This window comes from Agelaius tricolor, unplaced genomic scaffold, assembly GCF_023055355.1.
Source record: "Agelaius tricolor isolate 1412-34295 unplaced genomic scaffold, bAgeTri1.0.p SCAF_27, whole genome shotgun sequence".
Taxonomy (NCBI): Eukaryota; Metazoa; Chordata; class Aves; order Passeriformes; family Icteridae; genus Agelaius; species Agelaius tricolor.
In genome coordinates this window covers 2,431,415-2,440,544 of record NW_027269287.1, presented here as the reverse complement: position 1 = coordinate 2,440,544, position 9,130 = coordinate 2,431,415, and positions in this window count along the sequence as shown.

Sequence of the window (9,130 nt, the reverse complement as noted above, 5' to 3'; positions counted from 1 at the left end):
TTTTTTTTTTAGTGTGAGAAATATGTTTCTTATCCTGAAGAGTTAAAATTCTACAGCGAACCAATTTTTCAGCAGAGATAAATAAAAGTTAGCATAATCTCCCATTCTCAAATGAAGTGCAGACCTCAACATTGCTATAGTAAACTTAATACAATATTTTAGTTTTCTATAGCACTGGGAGTTTCACTCTTTTTATCCCTCTTTTTCCTAGTTTTCTTTCCTGTATTCGTTAATGAGAAGTAATCTTTAAGAGAGATATCATGAGGAAGTGAATCATAGTGAATTGTTTTGGAAGAGCGTTATTGACCCAGAGGATAGACTGAAATCTCTTACGACAACACTTGTGAGAACAGTTGTCCATTTGCAGTAGAAAGAGGTGGCTCTTGACTTAAAATGAGTTTACCATCAAGGAGAAAATAATCATGGTACTCTATGACTTCTTTTACTAGGATTTTTTTTCCTTCACTATTATTGATGTATTTACCATTCTGTACCTTACCTCTGTGAAGCAAGGAATTACTAAAAACTACGCCTTCACAAGAGGAACTGAGACACAGTAGGACTATAAGCAATTTGCCAACAGTGACACAGGATTTATGTGAAAGAACAGGGAGCTGAACCCCTGTTTGTCAATCCAATCAACATTTTAAAATCAAAATGCTGGCTCACCTATCTAGGCCTCTAGCCAAAACTAAAATTGAACTCGACTGGGGGCTTTTTGTAAATTGTTCAGATGAATGTTTCCTACCAGATACTCTTTCTTTATAGGCAGTGGGAGATGGCAAAAATGCAACAGAGTAAAATTAGGAATGTAATGTATTTCAAAACTATGAGTTAAGGGAGATGTGTCAATAGGGGTCACAGGTACCTAGCTTCCTTATATTATTAAGCCTTTTTCTAAAGGTTTTCAGCTACATCCCAAGTGACATTTCAGATCCTGCATATATTTAAAAATAAATAGTGGAAAAGTACACATTAAAAAAAAAAAGAAGAAAGAAGGCTGTGATGTGCTCCCCATAAGTTAAAACCAATATTGTTCCAAATACTATGGTTCTTTGAAAAAAAAAAACAAAAAACCAAACCAAACCAAACCAAACCAAACCAAACAAACGAAAAAAACCCCAACACATTTTAATAACAGATTTTCCTGCAAAGTGGTATTTTTAGACGCTATTAATAGAACAGCAAGAATTGTCCTTCTGCCTGGGAGCACTGACATGTGGCTGGCTGTGGATGACATGCAAGAAAGAGAAGAACTTGGTTCTCACCTAAATGGAGCTGACACTTATGTGATTTGGGTTACATCATTAGCTGGGATCAGCTGTGCGACTTCTGTTTTGGGAAGACTTAAAGTCATAATTTATGGCTTAAACATCTTCATTAAGAAATTTTGCTTATTGTAGCAAAATTGAATAAAAGCTGTAGAGAAGACTAGCAAAACCCTGTCCATTGATGAAGACAAGAATACTTAGATAAAATGAGATGAGATAATTGATGAAGATAAGAATACAGAGAGCTCAAGCTTAGCACCTTTGGGGTGGAGACCACACCCCAGGGTTCTCAGCTGCCAGGGTTGAACAGACTCTTACACCAGAGGGTGGGGAAAGGAGAGGTTTTTTGGTATGTGGTGAAAAAGCCTCTGGTCCCAGGCAGTTAACACCCATTCTCTGCACTGCAGACCAGCTCAGCTCTTCACCTCAGGAAAAGCCGAATTCACATGAATGACAGTGGAGGGGGTGTCACAGCCCATCCAAGGCCTGCCCCCCAAAAGGGGTCCCCAGACCCTGCATCAGAGCACTGCAAATGATGCAACCATGCTGCAAGGAACAGTGTCAAACCTAGCTCCCTTAGGGAAGACACCTGGGCATTCCCACCTGGTCCAAACATATATTAATCCACTGGTTTCTGTATTTTTCAGCAGCAGTGGCAGTGGCATGTGGTGAGAGACTCTCACCACCAAGAAGGCCAGATGGAGGGGATCAATGAGACATCTTTGGGACCCCCAGAGGGTGATATATTTCCACCTAATCCATTCCCCCACCCCTCAAGCACAACTTTTGTTCTATTTCTTTCTTTCTTTCTTTCTTTCTTTCTTTCTTTCTTTCTTTCTTTCTTTCTTTCTTTCTTTCTTTCTTTCTTTCTTTCTTTCTTTCTTTCTTTCTTTCTCTTTCTTTCTTTCTTTCTCTTTCTTTCTTTCTTTCTTTCTTTCTTTCTTTCTTTCTTTCTTTCTTTCTTTCTTTCTCTTTCTCTCTTTCATTCTCCCTTTCTTTCTTTCTTTCTCCCTCCCTTCCTTCCTTTCTCCCTTCCTTCCTCCCTTCCTTCCACCACTTCCGCCACTTCTGCCACTTCCGCCACTTCCGCTGCTTCCTTCCGCCACTTCCTTCCTTCCGCCACTTCCCCACTTCCTTCCACCACTTCCTTCCTTTCTTTCTTTCTTTGCTTCTTTTACTATTAAATGAAACATACCCATTTTTTAGCACCAACATCTAACATCATTAGGTTTTAATCCCATTTTTGAGTATATTTTGAACTTTTCTGGTTCTGATCCATTTATTCACAGAGCCATAGTTTCCTTTGGTTTCCTGTGTTAAACCAGTTTGTAATATGCTCATGATCAAAATTTTGTTCTCTCTATTAGTGTACTATCTTTCTATTGGTGTACTATCTCTCTAATGTTATTTATGGCCTTGGCTCTAACCACTTTTCCAGATGAGAGCAGCTCCAGGAATTATGTTACTGCTGCAAATTTTTGCTTCATTTGTACTACTCATGGCAAGATTGTGACAGCACGGTATGCATATGTTTGTCACTGCCTGATTTTATGTATATTTATCTATTAGAAAGGCTGGTAGCTTTTATTTCAAAAGCATGTACAACTAGAATAAAATCACTCTAAAAGTGTAAGACAAGAAATGAAAAATGTTAATTAATTCTATAAATCCAAGTCATATTTTCTACTTGACAAATAACCATTACCAATCTCATGCTGAGTGTTTAAAATTTTAAAAGTAAAAACAATTGAAAAATGGAATATTTTACCATAAACATCAGAATGAGAATTCATCCTGCTCAAGTGTCAGAGCATCCTAAATTCCCAGAGACAATTCATTCTGGAATTATGAAATGAGAAAATTTCAAAAAACATATAAAGATTTTATTTTCTTTTCAAATGATTACACACTCTGGAGGTATATCTTCTTATTTTTAGTTTAGCAAACATTAGTCTGGTGGTTTTCCCCATCTTTACTATAATTTGCAAGACAATGCTCACAATTAGGCTAGGCAACACTTCCCATTCCAAAATAAAAATCAGTCATCTGATGATACCATACTTTTTCTTCCTGCTGGAATGGAAGTATTAGCTAAAAGAGTGATTCTTAGAAGGCATGTCAAATTACTCAGATCTCTTGAGGGTTTCTTTTTAAGGGTAATTCCTCAAAAATTTATCTCTCAAAGCATTTTTAAAAAATAAAAAAATATAAAATTCCTTTGTATTTTAAATTCCTCATTTGTGGATGGTATCTCTCTGAATTTATTTATGCTTCTTAAAAATTTTCATGAGGTGATTCATCATTCTTAATTATTTCTCCTGTGGCTTTTACATTTACAAGACTGCCACAACAGAATCATAGCCTCATAGAATATCCTGGGTTTGAAGAGACCCATTAGGATAATCAAGTCCAACTCCTGGCTCAAGAAAAGCCCCAAGAACTCTGACAGGTGCTGTGACCATTTCCCTGGGGAGCCTGTTCCAGTGCCCAAACAACCTCTGGGTGAAGAACCTTTTCCTGATATCCAACCTAAACCTCTCCTAACACAATTTCATGCCACTTTCTTGACTCCTGTCACTGGTCACAAGAGCAAAAAGATCAGTGGCTGACCCTCCTCTTACCCTTTTGAGACTATTGAAGACCCCAGTGAGATCTCCCCTCAGTCTTCTCTTCTCCAAGATGAAAAGTCAAAGTGACCTCACCTGCTTCTCATTTGGCTTCCCCTCAGAGCCCTTCACCATCCCTGTGGGCCTTTGTCTTGGGGTGATTATATGGTGCTTGCATCCCCAATCATCTGCTCTGTTTATGCTGAATATTAAGTTCTGCACCTTTGAGACTGGTTCCTAGAGTGAAGAAGAAGCACGCAGTTTGTTTTCAGACACTGCACTCACTCCTCCACATTCCTGCTCCTGGACTGTGTTCTCTGTGGCATGGACAGACAGCAGGACAGAGCTCTCCTTTGCTTTTAGTTGGTTTTTAGCTAGCTAAGGCAGAGAAGTTCCCTGGATTGTGGTTTTTCTTTTTCTTGGAACTGTTCAAGCCTGCTCTGGACTGAAAACCCAGAAAAACAATGGGAGCTCACACCTGTTGAAGCCCGGGATGCTGCATTCCAGTGCTGGAGGGACTAAGAGACTGGGGGAGCCAACTTACACTCCACAACAAGGACTGTATGAATTTGCCATCTCTTCAGAACAGTGAGAGGTTTTATTGTTTAATAGTATTCATTTTTTATGCTTGTGAATACTTTGTTTGTTGAATAAATAGTTTTTCCCACTTTTCTCCAAGGACATATTTTCCTGAACCAGTGTGTGGAGGGGTCACTTGAATTTACTTTCCTAGAGGGACCTAATTTGGAGGTTTTCTCTTAAATTTGCCCTAAACCAGGACAGCCTCCTTTGAATATTGTCTAATATCTTAATGTCCTTTTTTTCTTATGGCACTCAAAACTGCCCAAGGACTTGAGGTGAGGCTGCCCCAGAGGAGAGCAGAGTGGGACAATCCCCTGCCCAGCTGGTGATGCTGTGCCTGATGCCCCCCAGAACATGGTTGGCCCACTGCTGACTCAAATTCAACTTTCCACTGACCAGGACCCCCAGGTCTCTTTCTATGACACTGCTTTTCAGCATCTCATTCCCCAGTCTATGCACACACTGAGTGTTGTCTTGTCCCAAGTACAGAATCCAGCACTTCACCTTGTTAAACTCTGTATGGTTGGTGATTTCTCATCTCTCTAATTTTTTGAGGTCTCTCTGCAAGTCCTCTCTGCCCCCTGCTCCTTTAGGAGGTGATGTTTAAATAGTAACCAGCGCTGATGTACCCTAGCCCCTGCAAAAACATTTTCACAGGGGACTTTAATTACTAGTTCCCTGAGGAGCCTGAAGTCTGTTCATGGTCAAAGCTGAGATTTTGCTAGCTTGTTGAGATTTTATGTTCAGTCTCTTCATGATTGTTATGTCCAACACAGTTGTCAGTCTCCATTTTGCTCATGAGGTCTACTCTGTTGACAAATAGAAAATCAGGGAGGGCCTGGGTTGTACCAGTTGTTTGATGATCCCAGCTGATTTTGGGCAAGTTAAAATCTCCCATAAAGACAAGGGAAGTTGACTTGGAAGCATCCTTTAGTTCCTCAAAGTATAATCCATCAGTGTCATCACCACAGGTAGGAGGTGTCTTGGGTTACAAATGTAAGGTGTAACCAAAGTACATATTCTATCACCACCTACATCACCTTCTGATGAGTTGTTAGTGGTGAATCACTTTCAACAGCTGTCCAATGCACACCCAGCCTAAAGGTGGAAGCGGGGGCACAAGGGGTCATCCCTGCTAATGGGCCATCAAGGACCCCTTGGAATGGCTCATGGAATTACATCCTCCCACTGTAAAATTCCCTGCCTTGGTTGAAGTAACCAGCATTCCTGCCTGTGTATCATCTGGGACTCGGGACACCACAATATGACCACTGGGTTCTGAGAGGACAATACCTAGATTCCCAGAGCTTGATAACTACCACTGGACCTCCAGAGAAGGACCAGATCTTTCCACAGGACCACCACAGGACCACCACTTAGATAAGACAGCATTTATCACTCCAATGGGACTGCAAACCCCATTCAATCAGACTGCTATCATCATCCTGACCAACAGACTGTCAAGTCATATTCTGGCTTTGCCTGTTTAAGCCAATGTTTCTGGACTATTGCCCTTATTGTAATTTTCCTATTAAATTGTAGCTCTGACTTGAAATCTCTTGCAAGGTATTTGGGTGGAATTAATTCCTCCCACTGGTTTACCTTCAAACCAGCACAGGAGGTCTGTAGTAGACTCTCACGGTGACATCCACATCACTCTTTTTGCTCCTTGATTCTTACCCAGAGGTTCTCAACTGTGCCATTGCCAGCTGAGAGCTCCATATGTTCTATTGTTTCTGTTACATACAGTTCCACATCTCTGCCTCTTCTGCTGTGCCTATCTGTCCTACAGAGCCGGGAACTGTCCATCAGGACACACCAGACACTGGACTCATCCCACAAGGTTTCACTTATGCCAGTGGTGTCAAATCTCTGCAACTAGGACAAAGCTTCATCTTCTCTTATTCCTCATGCTCTCTACGTTAGTGTGAAAATTTCAGATATGATGTTTTTTAGGCAACATCTCATGAAGCAGATTGAGGAATCCTATTAGGGCTTGTTTGCTTTAAGTTTTTTTTGTCACACTGTCATCACTGGCTAGCCTGGTATTTTCTCTCTGTTCCTTCCAAACTACTTTGAAGATCTATTAATGAGCCCTCTACCTCCTGTGCAAGAATTCATATACCTCTCTCTAAGAAAGGTGCATCCATCCCATCAGTTGTTAAGCAGATCATGGTCAAAACCCTAAATAATATACACCAGATATTTGATGTACAAACTGATTTTCACCAGATGCATTGCTTATTTCCATTGTACTTAGAAGTGTCCCCCCATCATGCTATTCACAAATGTGGCTTCTCTTTGAACTTTTTTTTCCCATCATCACACATTTCTACATTAGCAGAATGAAGTGAAAAAAGTCCTTGTATGTTGGCACACAGAACATAGTGAAATCTGACTGGCACATTTTCTTTCTTAAAATGGACAAAATACCTTTTAGTAAAAAATGTGGCTCTGCTCTTTTCTTCCATTTCTTCTGTGCCATTTACAGATTTCAGTCTTATGGAGTAACAGCTAATGTTCAGTGACCTGCTTTTATGTTCCATCTTGCAAGAATAGTAGGATTTTTTGGCACAGACCAAGCAACACTGCTTGACTTTGCAAATTGGCAACAGCAAGAACTTTTCAGTGCCCACTGCAGTATCAGGATCATCAGCATAACCAAGTTGTTTTTCCAGGCACATTACAGTCTACCATGTAGTAAACTTCTTCTCCATATATCTTTAATATAGTAGTGACTATTGTTATGTGCCATTAAGTTTACACCACACCAGGATTTAAGAATCCATGCTCAGAAAAAGAATTCATGGAAGCCTCAGCAGGTGACAAACACAAGGAAAGTTTATTTCACTTATAGCTAAATAGATTGAAAACATAAAAGAAAATAATATTGGCCTTCCTAGGTATTAGTGAACAAGCAAATTTATTGAAATTACTATATTGTTTAGACTTGTACACTGCCAATTCTTCCCTTTCTCTTCAGTTCTTCTGAAGTAACTTTTGAATTGACTAAGTTTCCTAGAGGAGGATCTAAACAGACAAAAGTGATTCAAGATAGCACCTTCAGTAGAGAAAAACAAATGAAACTCGACAAAAACCAATCGGTAGACCCAAATGCCCAGCTAATTGCAAGTCTGTTTTGAATGCCCAGTAATTGTGTACACAGGTTTAAACTGGCTATGGTGTGAATTATTTCTTTCCTGGATATGGGTACTGATGGATAAAACAGGGGTGTCAGTACTGTTGTAAATCAACAGAGGATTTTAAACCAATAAAATTTTCCATAACTATAATTATGTATATATACAGATTAGATTTTACTTTCTAGGACATTCAAGTGTGAAAAGAAAATATGAGACTCCTTTCTTCTACAATCTCTGGCATGTCCAAGATAAAGAGATTTTTTTTGTAGGAATGTCTCTCTCCTTTCTCCTGCTAATAGATATCTACATGTCTCTGATTTGAATCCATTCAGTCAGATTATGAAACTAAACTCCTCATGTCCAGTAGTCCATCAAGAACTGCTAACATATGAGAGCACACCAATCCCTACCCCATAAAAAACTGTCATTTTCACAGCCATTTTAAAACTGAGATTAAAATTGAGTTTTGCACCTAATGAGGAAAACTGCCTGCTCTTCTACCTGAAAGACAACCACGTACTTGAATTTTTAAAGCGACTAATTTTTTTGCAATTATCATGCAATCAGGAGGGTTATTTTTTCATTTATGAGTATCATTTTTACAATACAAGTAGCTCCAAATAGTCATATTGTTTTCTCTCAAATCCTGAACACGAGGATGGGTATATTATACACTTATCAAACCAGGCATATTTTTCCTCTCTTAGTTATGTTTATGTAGTTAACCCCCTGTATTTCAGGCAATTTGCTTTTAACATGCATAACACACAACAGAAAAGAGGTGAAGCTAAGTAAAAATAATTTCAATCTCTGCCCTGCTATACAAAATTTTGGAAATAAATTTTAGCACCCAGTTGCCAAATAATATGTCTATTAATTTTGTTAAACCTACTCAAAACAGTGTTTCCTCTAAACAGAGGATTTTTGTTCTTTAAGAATATTCAGACAGATATTCACTATCTATGTGTATTTGCAAGGTTTCTATGAAGACTTCCTGCTGTACTCACAAACTAGTGATAAAACCATTAATTCAGTCCTCACTTCACTCATCTTACATCAGGGGACATATCCAAGAAACAAAATACCAAGACACTTTAACCACTGAAAACCCGCCTGGGGTGGTGATGCTGATTTGATATAAAGACAGTTCTGAAAAAATTGATCTCCAGCAGTGTTTTCATGGGTGATAGGGCAAAATGGTAGGTACATGGTTTGGCAGGGGCATATTGTTGGTTGGTTTTGGGTTTGTTTGTTTTGTTGGTTTTTGGGGCTTTTTTTGTATGAAATAATTGATCAATGGGTTATTTGAGAAAATGAATAATATTCTTGGGCTGATACAAGTCTTGATATATATTGGACATATGAGTTAACAATCACTACAAAATGGTGGGATAGACATAGTTGTCCCTAAACTTCATTAGGAAATGGTTGATGATTTGTCTTAAAAAGAGCAGGAACAAAAATAGAATGTAGTGGGAACAATCATACAGCATGGTCACTGTCTAGTTCATCCTAATATATGGCAATA